This window comes from Mus caroli, unplaced genomic scaffold, assembly GCF_978045245.1.
Source record: "Mus caroli unplaced genomic scaffold, Mus_caroli_1 scaffold_16, whole genome shotgun sequence".
Lineage (NCBI taxonomy): Eukaryota > Metazoa > Chordata > Mammalia > Rodentia > Muridae > Mus > Mus caroli.
In genome coordinates, this window is record NW_028227271.1 from 3,380,262 (window position 1) to 3,396,104 (window position 15,843).

The window sequence follows — 15,843 nt, forward strand, 5'->3', positions numbered from 1 at the left end:
TGACACCTTGTCAACTTGACACACAAACACATCACTAGTAAGCCTCAACCCATACATTCTTATTCATCCCCAAGGTCTAAATAACTTTAAACGTCCCACAGTCTTTACATATTCTTAAATTTTCAATCTCTTTAAAATATAAATCTCTTAAAAATTCAAAGTCTTTTTACAATTAAAAGTCTCTTAACTGTGGGCTCCACTAAAACAGTTTCTTCCTTCAAGAGGGAAAATATCAGGACACAGTCACAATCAAAAGCAAAAATCAATCTCCAACCGTCCAATGTCTGGGATCCAACTCACGATCTTCTGGGCTCCTCCAAGGGCTTGGGTCACTTCTCCAGCCATGCCCTTTGTAGCACACATGTCGTCCTCTAGGCTCCAGATGCCTGTACTCCACTGCTGCTGCTGCTCTTGGTGGTCATCTCTTGGTACTAGCATCTCCAAAACACTGCGTGACCCCTTCAGTCCTGGGCCTTCAATTGCAACTGAGGCTGCACCTTCACCAATGGCCTTCCATGGCCTCTCACAGTGCTGAGCCTCAGCTGCTCTGCGTGACCCCTTCATGCCTTCAAAACCAGTACCACCTGAGTGACCCTTACACATTACCAAGTCCCGCTGCAGCAGGAGTACAACCTTGGCTATCTTTGGAACACAGCCTCTTTGTGCTTTCAGAAAACACTTCCCAGAAGATGTCACCTCAACGATGCTGGTCTCTTCTTAATCACCGCTAATTTCTTAGCTCCAGCTAACCAGCATCAATAGTCCCAGTAATGCAAAGTTTTTGCTTTAGTAGTTCTGGTATCTTGTTAATCACAGCTGATTCTTCAGCCCCAGCTAACCAGAACTACAAAATCTTCACAATCAAAACAGCAACGGCCCTGAAAAGAGTCTTTAATTTTCCCTCTGAAATTTCACAAGCCAGACCTCCATCTTCTGCACTGTTCTCAACATTATCTTCCAAGCTCCTACACAACATCTGACAGAGCTCTTAACGAATGGATCTTCAAGCCCAAAGTTCCAAAGTCCTTCCACAGTCCTCCCCAAAACATGGTCAGGTTGTCACAGGAATACCCCACTCCTGGTACCAATTTGTTTTAGTCAGGGTTTCTATTCCTGCACAAACATCATGACCAAGAAGCAAGTTGGGGAGGAAAGGGTTTATTCGGCTTACACTTCCATGCTGCTGTTCATCACCAAAGGAAGTCAGAACTGGAACTCAGACAGGTCAGGGAGCAGGAGCTGATACAGAAGCCACGGAGGGATGTTCTTTACTGGCTTGCCTCCCCTGGCTTGCTCAACCTGCTCTCTTATAGAAACCAAGACTACCAGCCCAGAGATGGCACCACCCACAAGGGGCCTTTCCCCCATGATCACTAATTGAGAAAAATGCCTTACAGTTGGAGCTCATGGAGGCATTTCCTCAACTGAAGCTCCTTTCTCTGTGATAACGCCAGCTGTGTTAAGTTGACACAAAATTAGCCAGTACAATACCATTCACTTGCAGTTTTAATTTTGGTTTGTGATCATTAACCACTGTTTGCCAGAACACACATTTTTCCAGGACTCACAAATCCCCCTCTTCTTCTTTCCATGGGACCAGCTTTGTCTTTAATGTAGGGAAGCAATAGCAACTGAGCAATCCTATCTATCACCTGCATTAACTGCTCTCTCTCTCTCTCTCTCTCTCTCTCTCTCTCTCCATATGCCATAATATTAATTTCTTCCTTACAATTCCAATCTATAGTACTGAGATGCACAGTGAATACTTGGGAAATCCTTCCCAAGATCATCCCTTCTGTTCCAAGGCAAAGGGCCATAAACACCAGTGGTTACTTTGTAACATTGAACTTTGGGGGCTAGGGATACAACCGACCTTCTCATCCTCAGCAAAATAAGCCAGATTCAAAGGTTTTCTCTGGGACTCATAGATTCATATAACTACACAGAGCCATCTATGCATCTATGATATGACAGTAGAAGAGAACTTGCCTGGGGGGGCATGAAGGGGGCTAAGAGGAGTGGGAGGGGAAGGAAGGGACAGTGTGGGCAACTTGTATATAAATGTCTTATAAAACCTGTACCCTCTAACTGCAGTGAATAGACACCAAGGGAAATGTTTACATGGAAAAGTCAAAGGGTACAGAGAAAGAACATGAAGTGGAACAAGAAATATAAGAATAATAGACTTGGGGTACAGTCGGATCCAAGATGCCAAAAGACACCACTGGGGTCCCCCTTGCTTTCTTGGTATTAGAGCTCTGTTACGGTTGCTTCGCCCTACTTGTATAACTATAAAGATGGCCACTAACTGCTCTGAACGTCCACCCACACCTTCCCCAGCTAGTGATTCCACCCTTGATGCTGGGATAGAAGAAGCGCCTGTCTCTTTCTGATTGTCTCAGAATATGTCCAGAGGAAGGCTGAATGACCTGTCTCCAGCAATGAGCAGACCCTTAGCCAGTCACATGACCACATGATCACGCACCTATCCCTGCTGATCTGTGCTTCCTATGAACTACCAAACAAAGGCAGGTGAATGAAAAAGCAAGGTCTTCATACCAGGCTGGCTCTGTTCTCATTCACAACCAAGCTCCCCAGGCTGTTAGCCAGAAGTTAGCCTCCACAGACCAGCTGAGCAATGGTGACACACACCTTTAGTCCCAGCTCTCAGGAGACAGAAGTAGGTGGGTTTGAGGCCAGCCTGATCCACAAAGCAGGTTCCAGGACAGGGACAGCCAGGGCCATTACATAAACAAAACACATGCCTGCCTTAAATCCCAGCACTCGGGAGGCAGAGGCAGGTGGATTTATGAGTTCATGGCCAGCCTAGTCTACAAAGTGAGTTCCAGGACAGCCAGGGCTATACAGAGAAACCCTGTCTTGAAAAACAAACAAACAAACAAACAAAATAAAACAAAACAAAACAAATTCCACAGACCAGCAATTCTCTGTCCAGCAGTTCTCTATCCTGTTTCACAAAGCTCAAGCCATTACTCAGCAGTAAGGGTCTATAGCCTTCCTAACGCAGCAACCCTTTAATACAGTTACTCATGCTGTGGTGACCCCCAATCACAAAACTGCTTTGTTGCCATGTCACAACTGTAATTTTGCTATTGTTGTGAACCATAATGTAGATATCTGATATGCAGGATATCTGATATGCAGGACATCTGATATGCAGGATATCTGATATGCTATATGAAAGGGTGGTTCGACCCTTCCCAAGGGGCCGCAACCCACACTGGTCTATAGTTATAGTGTAGCTTCACACCCCTGAGGGTTCACACCCCTTTCCCTCCCACTGCCAGAGATCACTGTGGCCAGTCCCCAAGAATGAGAAGTCTCTAGGGCACTCTGGCTATGACTGCCGCGGGTTGCATGAATTGCACTTGCGCAAGATTAGCTCATTGCACCAGGTGTCTGGATCATAGGTCTGCATCTGCCACAGGAAGTCTGCACAGAAAAGACCCTATTGGCTAACGAGGACCTGCCAACTGTACCACAGATAAGGGCACCAACTGCTCTAAGCTAAGGACTTTAGACTTGGTGGCAACACCAGAGTAACCCAGTTATTGCCTTATAAGGAACTCTATTTATTATGAGGCTTGGCACGCCAGGGATACAAAGCCAGGGGACAGACAGCCTGGCCGGCACCTTGTCATCACCCCTACTGAGGGCCACCTTCACCAAACCCAAGAGTGCTTCTCTGTGAAGTGACCTAAGAGGCAGTGGGGAGCAGGCTCGGCCCTCTTGGATGTACCCTTGTCCTGTCTTTTCCTCTGTGTTAGCTGCTTTGGGAGCAAACACAATTGAAAGAATGTTTTTACTTTTAAGATAAATAGATTGATTGATTGACTGGTGTGTGTGTGTGTGTGTGTGTGTATGTGTGTATGTGTGTGTGTGTTGCAGGCATTTGCCACTGCAGGCAGCTCTGAGCCTCCTGACATAGGTGTTTGAAATGGAAGTCAGGTCCTCTGCAAAGCATCAGAGGACCCTAAAAGCTCAGCCATCTCTCCAACCCCATCCCCGAAAATGAAAGCACTGCTGGGCATAGCTGTCCAGCCTAACTTCCAGGTTTGGCCAAGCTCTCCAGGAAGCTATGGAAGGGTTTGTCCGGTCTCTGATGGTGAATGAGGAAGTGAAAGCTCTCAGAACCTCAGGCACAGATTTAAAAGGCCACACACTGTTCCTTCTGAGCTTTTTCTCAGGCCCAGGATGTTCAATAACCTTTAGTGACTCTGAGTCTCCTTGGAGAAGTGCCTGCGTTGCTGCTGTAGCTGAACCCAGGACACTGGCTTCTCCAAGCTCTGTTCCATACAACACACAATCTTTATATCACCTTAACCCCGCAGAAAATGCATATCCATAAGCTCTTTTTAGGAAAGAAAACTGGTTAAGACCCCTGGCCACGGTCACAAAACTGGCAGCTAACTGGAGGGTTTCCTGAGGCCCACAGTCCCTTTTGGTTAGGGGAAACTCTTCATGGTTCCCCAGCCCAAGCACAGCTCTCTCCAGTAGCATAGCCTCCTCTAACTGGAGGCTGTAATAACTCAGAGCCTCCAGAATGTCCCCTGTTACCAAGTCTGTTTCCAAACACAAGATGGGTGCAAACCCCAGAAGCAGGATTTTACCTATCCTCTGGGTGCTAGAGCAGCATTCACATACACACACACACACACACACACACACACACACACACACACACACACACACTTGGCTTTTGATGGCCACTGGAATGAAAAGAGTCATTCAAATAAAAGCTCCTTGGCTCCTCAGGTGCAGGTGTCCCCGCTTGGTCTGTTTTGTGATAAATACCATGAGCTAAAGTAACCTGGAGGAGGAAAGGGTGTATTTGGCTTCCAGGTGACAATCTGTCATTGAGCGCCACCAAAGCAGGAGCTCAAGGGAGGCACATGGTGGTGGCTTAAGTAAGAAATGCCCCAGGCTGGAGAGATGGCTCAGCGGTTACGAGCACTTGACTGCTCTTTCCAGAGGTCCTGAGTTCAATTGCTAGCAACCACATGGTGGCTCACAACCACCTGTAATGAGATCTGACGCCCTCTTCTGGTGTGTCTGAAGACAGAGGCAGTGCATGAATATACATAAAATAAATACATTTAAAAAAAAAGGGAGGAAGGAAGGGAGGGAGGGAGGGAGGGAGGGAGGGAGGGAGGGAGAGAGAGAGAGAGAGAGAGAGAGAGAGAGAGAGAAAGAGAGAAAGAGAGAAAGAGAGAAAGAGAGAAAGAGAGAAAGAGAGAAAGAGAGAAAGAGAGAAAGAGAGAAAGAGAGAAAGAGAGAAAGAGAGAAAGAGAGAAAGAGAGAAAGAGAGAAAGAAAGAAAGAAAGAAAGAAAGAAAGAAAGAAAGAAAGAAAGAAAGAAAGAAAGAAAGAAAGAAAGAGAAAGAAAGGTCCCCATAGGTGTTGGTGTTTGGAGACCTGATTCCCAGTTGGTGGGGCTGTTAGGGGAGGTCTCATCGGTGTAACCTTCCTGGAAGTCCTTCACTAGGGACAGGCTCAACCCATATCCAGGCTTCTCTGGTTTGTGCTTGGGTTTGAGGATGCGAGTGCTCAGCTCCCCACTCCTGCTGCCACCAGGCCTGCTGCCCCATGCCAAGGAGAATTTTTTGTTTGTTTTTTTGTTTTGTTTTTTTTTGTTTTTTTTCGAGACAGGGTTTCTCTGTGTAGCCCTGGCTGTCCTGGAACTCACTCTGTAGACCAGGCTGGCCTCAAACTCAGAAATCTGCCTGCCTCTACCTCCCAAGTGTTGGGATTAAAGGCGTGCACCACCACTGCCTGGCCTTGTGTTTTGTTTTGTTTTTTGTTTTGTTTTGTTTTTTTGCTTTTGTTTTTTTTTTTTTCCGTGTGTGTGTGTGTGTGTGTGTGTGTGTGGCGGGGGGGGGGGGGAGTTCTAATCTTTCTAGAACCATAAGCCCAAATAAACTCTTCCATAGTCACTGTTGGTTATGGTATTTTATCACAGCAACAGAAAAGTGACCAACACCAACTCAGAGGCAGGAACTGAAGTGAGGCTGCAGTAGAACGGTTTGCCCAGATACCTCTCTCACATAGCCAGACCCAACCACCCTGCGGTGGTACTGCTAAAAGAGGGATGGACCCTCCTAGAGCCATTAGCAATCAAGAAAATGCCCCACAGACATGCCCACAGGCCTATCTGAAGGAGGCAGTTCCTCAGTTGAGGTTCCTTCCTCTCAAACACATCCTGTTGAAGGCTGAGATTAGCCAGCGCACCATGTCATTACTCCCGTAGCTTCTATCCAGGATCTGCAGGAAAAAAAAAATCCTAATTTTAATAACCGCAAAGCGTGATCTTGCGGCCCCGAGAGGAGAAACTGGTCATCTGCGGCCAATGTGCCCCATTTTTCCTCATTGGTTTTGGCTGTCACAGCTGGCTGAGTTATCTCACATAACTGTGACCAGCGCCAAAGTGGGTGGATCTTATGGACAAGGGAAGCGCCAGCTCTGCAGCTCAGCAGGGCACAGGCCTGCCTGCTCTCCCTGCTCTACATCCCTCCTCACCCTGTGGGCTTTGCCTTCAGGGAGTGTCTGAGAGGCTTCCCTTTCACCTCTATGATGCGGGGCATTGGACCAGGGCCTCCCATATTGTAGCACGGCAGATGCTCTGCCCCTGAGCTACGTCCCCACCATGCCTTACTGTGTCTGTTCTTTCGATGAAGTGAAAGCTTTTCCAGGGACCCAAAGGTAATCTCCAAGTCCCATCATGCCAAGGACAGTGCGATCACCAGATTACCGTAGTGACTAATCACCAAAGGACCAGCAGATGCCAAGGAGACACCTGCTGTGGTCTGTCATCTTCTAATTCAGCGCCCATAAGTTTATTATAGTAAGGACAGGCCAGGTCAAAGCAGGACAGACAGAATATTCATATGGCCTCACCAAAAGGATTTCTGCAAATCTTTGGTTTTAAACAAGTCTCTCTTACATAGCTCTCTGCCCAGGTTCATTCTGGAGAAAGGCAAGGTTATTCCAGTGTGGGGCTCTGTCCCTCCACCAAGTTGTTGTTGTTGGGTTTTTGTTCTGTTTTGTTTATTTTCAACACAGAGTTTTTCTGTGTAACAGCCCTGGCTGTCTGGAACTCCTCAAACTCAGAGATCTGCCTGCCTCTGCCTCTCATGTGCTGGGGTTAAGTGTGTACACTACCACTGCCAGCTCATGTTTTTAACATGTTGAGTTAAAATATCATTTCTCAGGGCTGGTGAGATGGCTCAGTGGTTAAGAGTGCCGACTGCTTTTCCAAAGGTCCTGAGTTCAAATCCCAGCAACCACATGGTGGCTCACAAACATCCATAATGAAATCTGATGCCCTCTTCTGGAGTATCTGAGGACAGCTACAGTGTACTTACATATAATAAATAAATAAATCTTTAAAACAAACAAACAAAAAAATTTGTTCAACTTTTTTTTTTTTTTCGAGACAGGGTTTCTCTGTGTAGCTCTGGCTGTCCTGGAACTCACTTTGTAGGCCAGGCTGGCCTCGAACTCAGAAATTCGCCTGCCTCTGCCTCCCGAGTGCTGGGATTAAAGGCGTGCGCCACCACGCCCGGCTTTATTCAACTTTGAAAAAAAATATATCATTTCTCTGCAGGGCATGGTAGTGTGTGCCTGCAATCTTATCACCTGGAAGCAAAAGGCAGGAGAATCAGAAGTTCAAAGACATCTTTGTCTAAATAATGAATTCCAGGTCAACCTGAACTGCACAAAACCTTCTCTCTCACATATATAAATACACATTTCTCTTGATTATTGGGTTCTTTGCCCCCTAAATTTTCCACATAAGACAAATATCTCATTTGCTATACTCTAGTACTGACCTCTACCCAGGCTTAAATCCTCTTATGACCATCAGGCTCCCCAGTCTGACCACTGGGGTCTAGAAAAGAGCGGAAGGCTTGCCTGTCTTTGTATCTCCGTGTACCTGTGCTCACAAAGAGGCCAGCACAGCAGACTTCAACAGTATTTAGAGGCCAGATACGGCGGTACCCACCTATCACCCCACTGTTTGAGGCAGGAAGATGTAACCCTGTGACGGGGCCACAGACCTTAGCACAGTTGACCCCGTGATGGAAGCACCATCCAGAGTGCGAAACTCAGCGCGTAGACAGCACCACCTGCAACTAAAACAGAGACCTAATCCACCAAAGTCCACGGCTCTGGGAAAGTCTCAGAGCGTACTAACCTTGCTTTGGCTTCTGTGGTTCTGCTTCTGGCTAACTATTCTTGCTAACTGAAATGTGTCAACAGAATGTGGTTTTTATCCTTAAAGAGAAAAGACTCGAGGCTACACAGGGATCCCTAACACCTAGTGTCCTACTGGCTGGGGCTAGCTAATAGACTTTGTATCGGTTTAAACTGTGTCTGTGCAGTCATCTCTGGTGGACACCACAGAGCAGCTCTAGGGCAGCTTGAGTTGTATATAAATAAAAACCCTATTTCTTTTTTTCTTTTTTTTTTTTTTTTTTGAGACAGGGTTTCTCTGTGTAGCCCTGGCTGTCCTGGAACTCACTCTGTAGACCAGGCTGGCCTCGAACTCAGAAATCCGCCTGCTTCTGCCTCCCAAGTGCTGGGATTAAAGGTGTGCACCACCACGCCCGGAAAAACCCTATTTCAAAGCAGCAACAACCATAACAAAACAATCTTTAATTAAGAAAGGAAGGAAGGAAGGAAGGAAGGAAGGAAGGAAGGAAGGAAGGAAGGAGAAAGCCACCAACAACACTGTAGGATTAGAAGGTAGTGTTGTTTATGATTTACCAGAGACTAAAAGCATTAAAAACAAACAAACAAACAAACAAACTGCACTTTGTTTTGGGTTTTGGCTGTTGTTTTTAGAGTTGGGTTCTGGTTTGGTTTGGAGATAGGGTCTCATGTTCCCGAGTCTGGCCTGGATGTAGCTGAGGACTCCGGATCTCTCTCTTGCTTCCAACTCCCAGACACTGGGATTACAGTATACACCACTGGCTTCAGATTTTTGGTTTTGTTAGGCTGGCCTCAAACTTACTTTGTAGTCAAGAAGACCTCTAACCGACTGACTTTTTTAAAAGTTTATTTACCCTTTATTTTATGTGCACTGGCATTCCGCCTGCATGTACATCTATGTGGGCATGTCAGATCTTGGAGTTACAGACAGTTGTGAGCTGCCATGTGGGTGCTGGGATTTGAACTCCGTTCCTCTCGAAGAACAGTCAGTGCCTTTAACCCAGTCCACACTTCTAACCTACATCATCACACTTCTTCTGTGATTTCTGGCCTATGCCGGAGTGGTATCTGGGGATCAAACTCAGCTCATTGGGATTTTACTTTTCCCCACGGAGGCACCTCACCTGGCCCCCATAAGTGTTTCTGGATAAGAGGCCAGCCCTCTCTGTGAAGGGCAGGACTCCCCTGTGTCTGCCACACTCAGAAGCCGCTGTCTCTCTCCAGGGCCTGAGAGTGGGAGGAAGGGAGCGATAAGGGGCAGAACTGACGTCACCAGCCCACAAAGCTGCCTTGTCTCTCTGGGTCAACAGATCTGCTCCTCACTGAACTTCCTGCGCTGTGGTGGGGAAGTCCCTTGAAAAACAAGAAAAAAAGAAAAAAGGAGACGGGAAGTGCAGAGCACTCCAAACCAGAACCTAAATGGTAGAGCAACAAACAGCAGCCTGTGCGGGAAGATAATGAAATTTACAAGGCTTCTAGGAAGGGCCATCTCAAGTCCTTGCAGCTGAGAGAATCCGAGCCTGCCACCTTAGAAGTGCCTAAGGATGATTGTGAGCGTGTGTGGATGACGTCTTCAGGAGCCGGACGGCAGGTTGGGAGGCATCCTCTCCCGGTGCCCGATTTTCCCCTTACTTAGAACACATATAAACTTGTCACTTAACAGAAGTCATATTCTTTTCTTTTCTTTTATTTATTAGTACCGTGGGTGTGAGTGAGTGTGGGTGCTTCTGTGGAGATCGAGGACAACTTTTGGGAATCGATTCTCTTACCATGTAAGTTCTGGGGACTAAACTCGGGGATCAGACGTTGCACAAGCGCTTTCACCTGCTGAGACACATCGATGCCCCTCCCCCTTTTTGAGTTAGGGTCTCATGCAGCCCACAATGGTCTCAAACTTATTTAGCCAACAGTGACCTTGAACCCTGATCCTCCTGTCTCCCTCTCTCAGCTGCTTGGATTGGAGGTGTGTGTCACGGTGTTCAATTAATGAGAGCCAAATTTTTTTTTTTAAAGATTTATTTATTTATTTATTTATTTATTATATATAAGTACACTGCAGCTGTCTTCAGACACTCCAGAAGAGGGCGCCAGATCTCGTTACGGATGGTTGTGAGCCACCATGTGGTTGCTGGGATTTGAACTCTGGACCTTCGGAAGAGCAGTCGGGTGCTCTTACCCACTGAGCCATCTCACCAGCCCGAGAGCCAAATTTTTAAGTGGGCTGCCACCAGCGGAGGTCAGGTTGTCCCCTTCTGCCTTGTGGTGCATCAGAACCTTCCCGTGCAGTGGGGAAGGGAGCCCTCCCTAGCCCCTGCTAGGAGAGAACGCAGTGTTTTAGGGATAAGTCTGCAGCATGCACCTCCAAATTAGGCAGCTAGTCATTATGAAGACTTAAGTCACCTTTAAAATCATAGTCAGGCATGGTGGTTCATTTGTCTAATCCCAGCACTTGAAAGGCTGGCTCAGGAAGATTGAGGCCAGCTTGGCTAGCTACAGGAGGCCTTTTCTTGAAATGCAAAAATGAAAGTGTGGGGGGTGGTGGCTCACACCTTTAATACCCACACTAGAGAGGTAGAGGCAGGTGGATCTCTGAGTTTGAAGCCAGCCTGGTTTACATAATGAATTCTCAGATAGCTAGGGTTACTTAGAGAGACTCTGTATCAGATAGATAGATAGATAGATAGATAGATAGATAGATAGATAGATAGATAGATAGATGACCTCTGACCTGCATGTACAACACACACACACACAAATCACTAAAAGAAACAGATTGAAAATGATCAAAGTGCATTATATATACATCTACAAAGTGTCATAATGAACCCTTTGTTTCCCATAATTAATGAACGCTAATCAACTTCTTATTCCCAAAGTGAACTCATTAATAACAGCTTCAGAATTTGAGGCACACACATCGGCTGGCACTCCTTGAAAAGCCAAACAGTCTCTTTCACGCTCCAAGGCAGAGTCAGAGGTCCTGAGCCTACCCTGGAGCAGTCTGAGGTCCCTCAGGTCAAGTCGGGACCTGACTAAGATCACACAGTGCTGAAGGTCGAAGAGCTAAGTGAAAGGGAGGTGGGAGCAAAGGCCAAACCACCGAGTCTCACGCCCAAGGGATGAGAACTGAAGACGGCGGCGGCCCATTATCTGCAGCAGGAAATGTTGGTGATCCCAAAGCCTGGTAAAGTGTCGCCCTTCACCTAAGTAAGTGAGCACAGTAAGCTCCCCCCGCTGTGATCTGCTGGCCTTCCCAGAATGCCTCTGGTCCCCTCTGGGTCCTGGCCCCTGAGTCTTAGAGACTCAAAAATGCAAAGCCATTTTAACATCAACCAAAACAGAAAGATCCATTCCATTTTTTTTTCTGTTTTTGATTGTTTGTTTGTTTGTTTTTTGAGGCAGAGTATCGATATTCATCTCAAGCTTTCCTTTCACTGTGTTGTCTGCAACCCCAGATCCTCCTGCATCCTCCTGCTTCCGAAATCCTGGGATCAGTGTCTACCAGAAAGCATCCGAACTTGGGGATCATGGTACATCACTTCTGCAATCTCAGAACTGCAGATGCCGAGGCCAGAGGATCAGGAGCACAAGGCCATCCTCGAGTCTATGGAGAATTTTGGTTTCTTTTAAAATCCAGTTATGTGGTGTGAATGAGTGTGTGTGTCTATACCTATCTATCTTGCCCCAGAGAACCAGAAGCCCCTAATCATCAAGAAATAGTCTATATACACCCCCTTTCTCCTCTAACTTCTTTCTCTCCAACCTACTATTGGGGGTTGTAATAAAAGTCGGGAGATAGACATATAAGAACCTAATAAAGTAGTTTTTTTTAAAAAAGCCAAAACTCAACTATATTATGTAGGGAGTTCATGACTACCTTTGTCCACTTGAGGGCTGGAGAAATGGTTTATTGGTGAAGAGCAATTGCTGCTCACTGCTGTATAGATTGGGGTTCAGATCCTATCACCCCTTTAAAGCCGAGCATCTGCCTCTAACCAGCTCTGAGGGATTACACCTCTGGCTGTGTGCTTAGAGGGCCACATGCATATAAATGAGTAAATAAAACCCTTCTTTAAAACCACACGAAAAGAAAGTTTCCAAATCACCAGGAATTCAGAACTAGGATAAGAGAATTGCATCAGGATGGTAGGCTCAGAACCCATGAGCAGCCACTGTCCAGGTGGCAGGACGGCTCAGAATCAGACGCGAGTTTAAGTCATTTTTATTATTTATATGTTTATTTGTATTTATTGAGACGTGATCTCCTATGTAGCTCAGGTTGGCCTGGAACTCAAGATCTCTCTGCCTCAGCCTTCCGGAGCTAGGTTTTAGGAGTGTGCCAAACTGCCTGTCTTAGAATCTGCATTTCTAACCACCTCGAAGGTGTTCTGCGCGTCCCGACCGCATTTCTGAACCTCCCACCGACCCTACCCTTGGGTAGCAGGAGTTAGGTACTGAGGCTGGGATTTGGCTGGGTGAGGCCCGGCACTTGCCAGTTGGCAGTTAGATGGAAGGGGAAGTTATCTCTTCACAACCTCAGAGCCTGGGACAGAGCCTCGGGGCTCGCTGCCGCCCAGCCTGCCCTGAGCTGCTGGCCTCCGGCTCTAAGGTCCACAGCCCCTCCGCCACCGAGCCAGCACGTTGCACAGCGTGGCTTGCTGCTCTCGCCTTGCGGAGCAGGTGGCTTGGAGTGGCGATGGCCTGGGATGCGGGTGGCCTTGGGTGACGGTGACATGGGGTGGCGGTGCCCTGGGGTGAAGCTGCCCGCGATGCAGTCTGGCCTCGGACCCTGGACCCAACATGAGCGGCCTCGCATGCCAGGGCGGGAGCGGAGTCACAGCACCTGCCCGAGCGGGGCGGGGCGTCATCCTCGACAGGACCCGCCCTCCCAGTCGCCCCGTCGGGAAACCCACGAGCAGCTCGGCGGCAGCGGCAGCGGCAGCGGCTTTGCCTCGGCGCGGTAGGTAAGCAGCAACGGGGCGCGACCCCATAGTGCCCTCGGACCTGGCAGCCCGGTGCTCCTCCGGGACTCCCTCCCCGCAGCCCCCTCCCCCACCCTCCGCAGTGAGATGAAGGGGCTGAGCCAGACTCATCCCCCACGCCTTCGCTCTGCGCCCCGCGCGGTGCCATCTAGCGTCTCTCGCGGTGGGACCCCTTCACCTCTGCGGTTGAGAAGCTGAGGGGCGAACTGGGAGTCCCGGAATCCCTCTTCTCCTCGCTCTCGCCCCGGTGCCTACTGTGCGCCTCCCCCGATTTGACCACTTCGTGTGCTCAAGCTTTGGGACTCCTTCCTGCCATATCACCCCTGAACAGAAGGGACAAACCAGGAGAAGCCTCATGGGGGGCGGGGGGGGGGGCTCAGAGTCCTTTCCTGATTGATCTCCCCTTGGATGCTTAGCGCTTTGGAGGAGTGGGGGACGGAGTTCTGTGGTATTGTGTAGAGTGTATGACTGTGACTGTCACCACCAACTTCCTGATTCTCCCTCCCTCGTGATGACAGAAAGGAGAATCCTCCTGCTACTTGCTACTTGCTCAAAAGCCAGTCATCTAGAGACTCTAGACCACTGCAGAGAGGGCTCGCTTGCTTTTGTGGACACTGCTGGCGATTGCTTGTCTCAAAGCACAAAAAGGAACCCGGGTCTTGAGCTGGTCCCAGGGAGAGCTGTAAGGTTGTACTCTGAGCTCATCCCTACAATGGCTGAGGTTAATGACAGACACACCAAAGAGCCTCCAGGGCTACCTTCGCTTCACCACAGGTGTGTGTGTGTATTACATAGGCCGGGCTCTCCTGACAGGACAGCTGTTTCCCTGCTTGGCAGAGAAAAGCTAAGAAGGATGAGATAGGCAAATTCATATGATGACTAGATCAAGGTTTTGAAATACTCTTCATTCAGATTGTCCAAGGGTAGCCTGCATCATCGCAGGCGTACCTCTGCTCCGTGTCCTCACCGATGCCCTGTGCTTTAAAGAACCCAGAGGTGGGGATACCAGGACCCCACAGCAATCGAAACTCTGAAAGAGACTGGATACTGAGTAATTACTACCCACAGCTGGCACTGCCTCCAGCACACAGAAGAGCCCAGCGAAAGGGAGGCCCCCTGGGTGTCAGGTGCCCTCTGAGATCAGAACTGTCTTCATCCACGTTCAACTGGGAGAAACCCAGACCCGAGATCTAACCACAGGCTGAGTCCTGTTTGCACTGCTTAGAACAGAAGTCGGGTTTGGGAGGGGCCCTGTCCTCAGCTGTTCGTAGGGAAGGCTGTGGTGTATATAATGAAGGCTACAGGTGGCTGACTCAGCTCTGCCACTAATGTAGCTGCAGAACCTTGGCCACATCGCCACGTAAACATTCCAGGGCGGGGCGGGGAGCAAATGAGAAGGTGCAAGAGCTTTAGGGACCAACTGAACATAAGATGTGTCGTGGCTTTGGACGGACAACCCTGGGTGTGAGTTTAGCTTCTGGTCTTGCCTAGCTGTGTGCATAAGGCTCTGGTTCCAGTCTCCAGCACTGGATAAATTGGGCATGGTGGCCCGTGTCTGTAATGCCAGCACTTAAGAGATGGAAGCAGGAGAACCCAAGGTTCAAGGTCATCCTTGGCTACGTGTTGAGTTTGAAGCCAGCCTGGACTATAAGAGACTCTGTCTCAATGCAAAAGCCAAGACCAAAGGAAACAAAATACAACTTGGGTGAGGTTTTGGTTTGATTTTTTTATTCCATCTTTGTGCTTTGAGACAGGTTCTCTCTTCATAGCCCAGACTGGCCTAGAACTCACTGTGTAGACCAGGCTGGACTAGATGGAACTCACTGTTTAGACCAGGCTGAGTTCCTGCTCACAGAGATCTTCCTGCTTCTGCTCATCATCGCCCCATCCCCCATCCCCCACCCCCACCCCAACCCCCTAAGTGCTGAGACTAAAGGAGTGTGTCACCACTACAGCTCAGCTACTCAGGAGGTTGAGGCAAGGTTGCTTGAGCCCAGGTGTCTAGGGTGAGCCTGGGTGACAAGAGTGCAGTGGATCATAATCTGAGTCCTTGAAGCCAATGCCTTCTTTTTCTTTTTCTTTTTTTTTTTTTTTGATTTTTAATATTTTTATTACATATTTTCCTCAATTACATTTCCAATGCTATCCCAAAAGTCCCCCATAGCACCCCCCACTTCCCTACCCACCCATTCCCATTCTTTTGGCCCTGGCATTCCCCTATATTGGGGCATATAAAGTTTGCAAGTCCAATGGGCCTCTCTTTCCATTGATGGCCGACTAGGCCATCTTTCGATACATATGCAGCTAGAGACAAGAGCTCCGGGGTTCTGGTTAGTACATCATGTTGTTCCAACAATAGGGTTGCAGATCCCTTTAGCTCCTTGGGTACTTTCTCTAGCTTCTCCATTGGGAGCCCTGTGATACATCCAATAGCTGACTGTGAACATCCACTCCTGTGTTTGCTAGGCCCCGGCATCGTCTCACAAGAGACAGCTATATTTGGGTCCTTTCAGCAAAATCTTGCTAGTGTATGCAATGGTGTCAGCGTTTAGCCTTCTTTTTCTTGAAAAACCAAATGTAAGGTAGCATTGCCCTAAACATTCCCCGGGTCTGACGGACATATCCCATCA

General features: G+C 48.2%; 1 protein-coding gene and 1 long non-coding RNA gene across 5 annotated transcripts in view; both read left to right on the top strand.

Moving 5' to 3' along the window:
• The first annotated feature begins 9,578 nt into the window (after positions 1-9,578).
• Positions 9,579-11,478, top strand: LOC147000703 (uncharacterized). Its single transcript, XR_015045618.1, has 3 exons — positions 9,579-9,822; positions 9,929-10,003; positions 11,108-11,478. It is a non-coding gene; the product is annotated as an uncharacterized LOC147000703 (long non-coding RNA).
• A 1,635-nt stretch (positions 11,479-13,113) lies between these two features.
• Positions 13,114-15,843, top strand: part of Galnt6 (polypeptide N-acetylgalactosaminyltransferase 6) — a 41,403-nt gene continuing 38,673 nt past the window's right edge. For 2 of the 4 annotated variants that reach the window (XM_021183362.2, XM_085831986.1), the window contains exon 1: positions 13,114-13,191. The gene's annotated coding sequence lies outside the window, so the exon portion shown is untranslated. Of the gene's footprint in view, positions 13,196-15,843 lie in introns of all 4 variants that reach the window. The other 2 variants (XM_021183361.2, XM_085831985.1) reach the window with 2 other exon arrangements.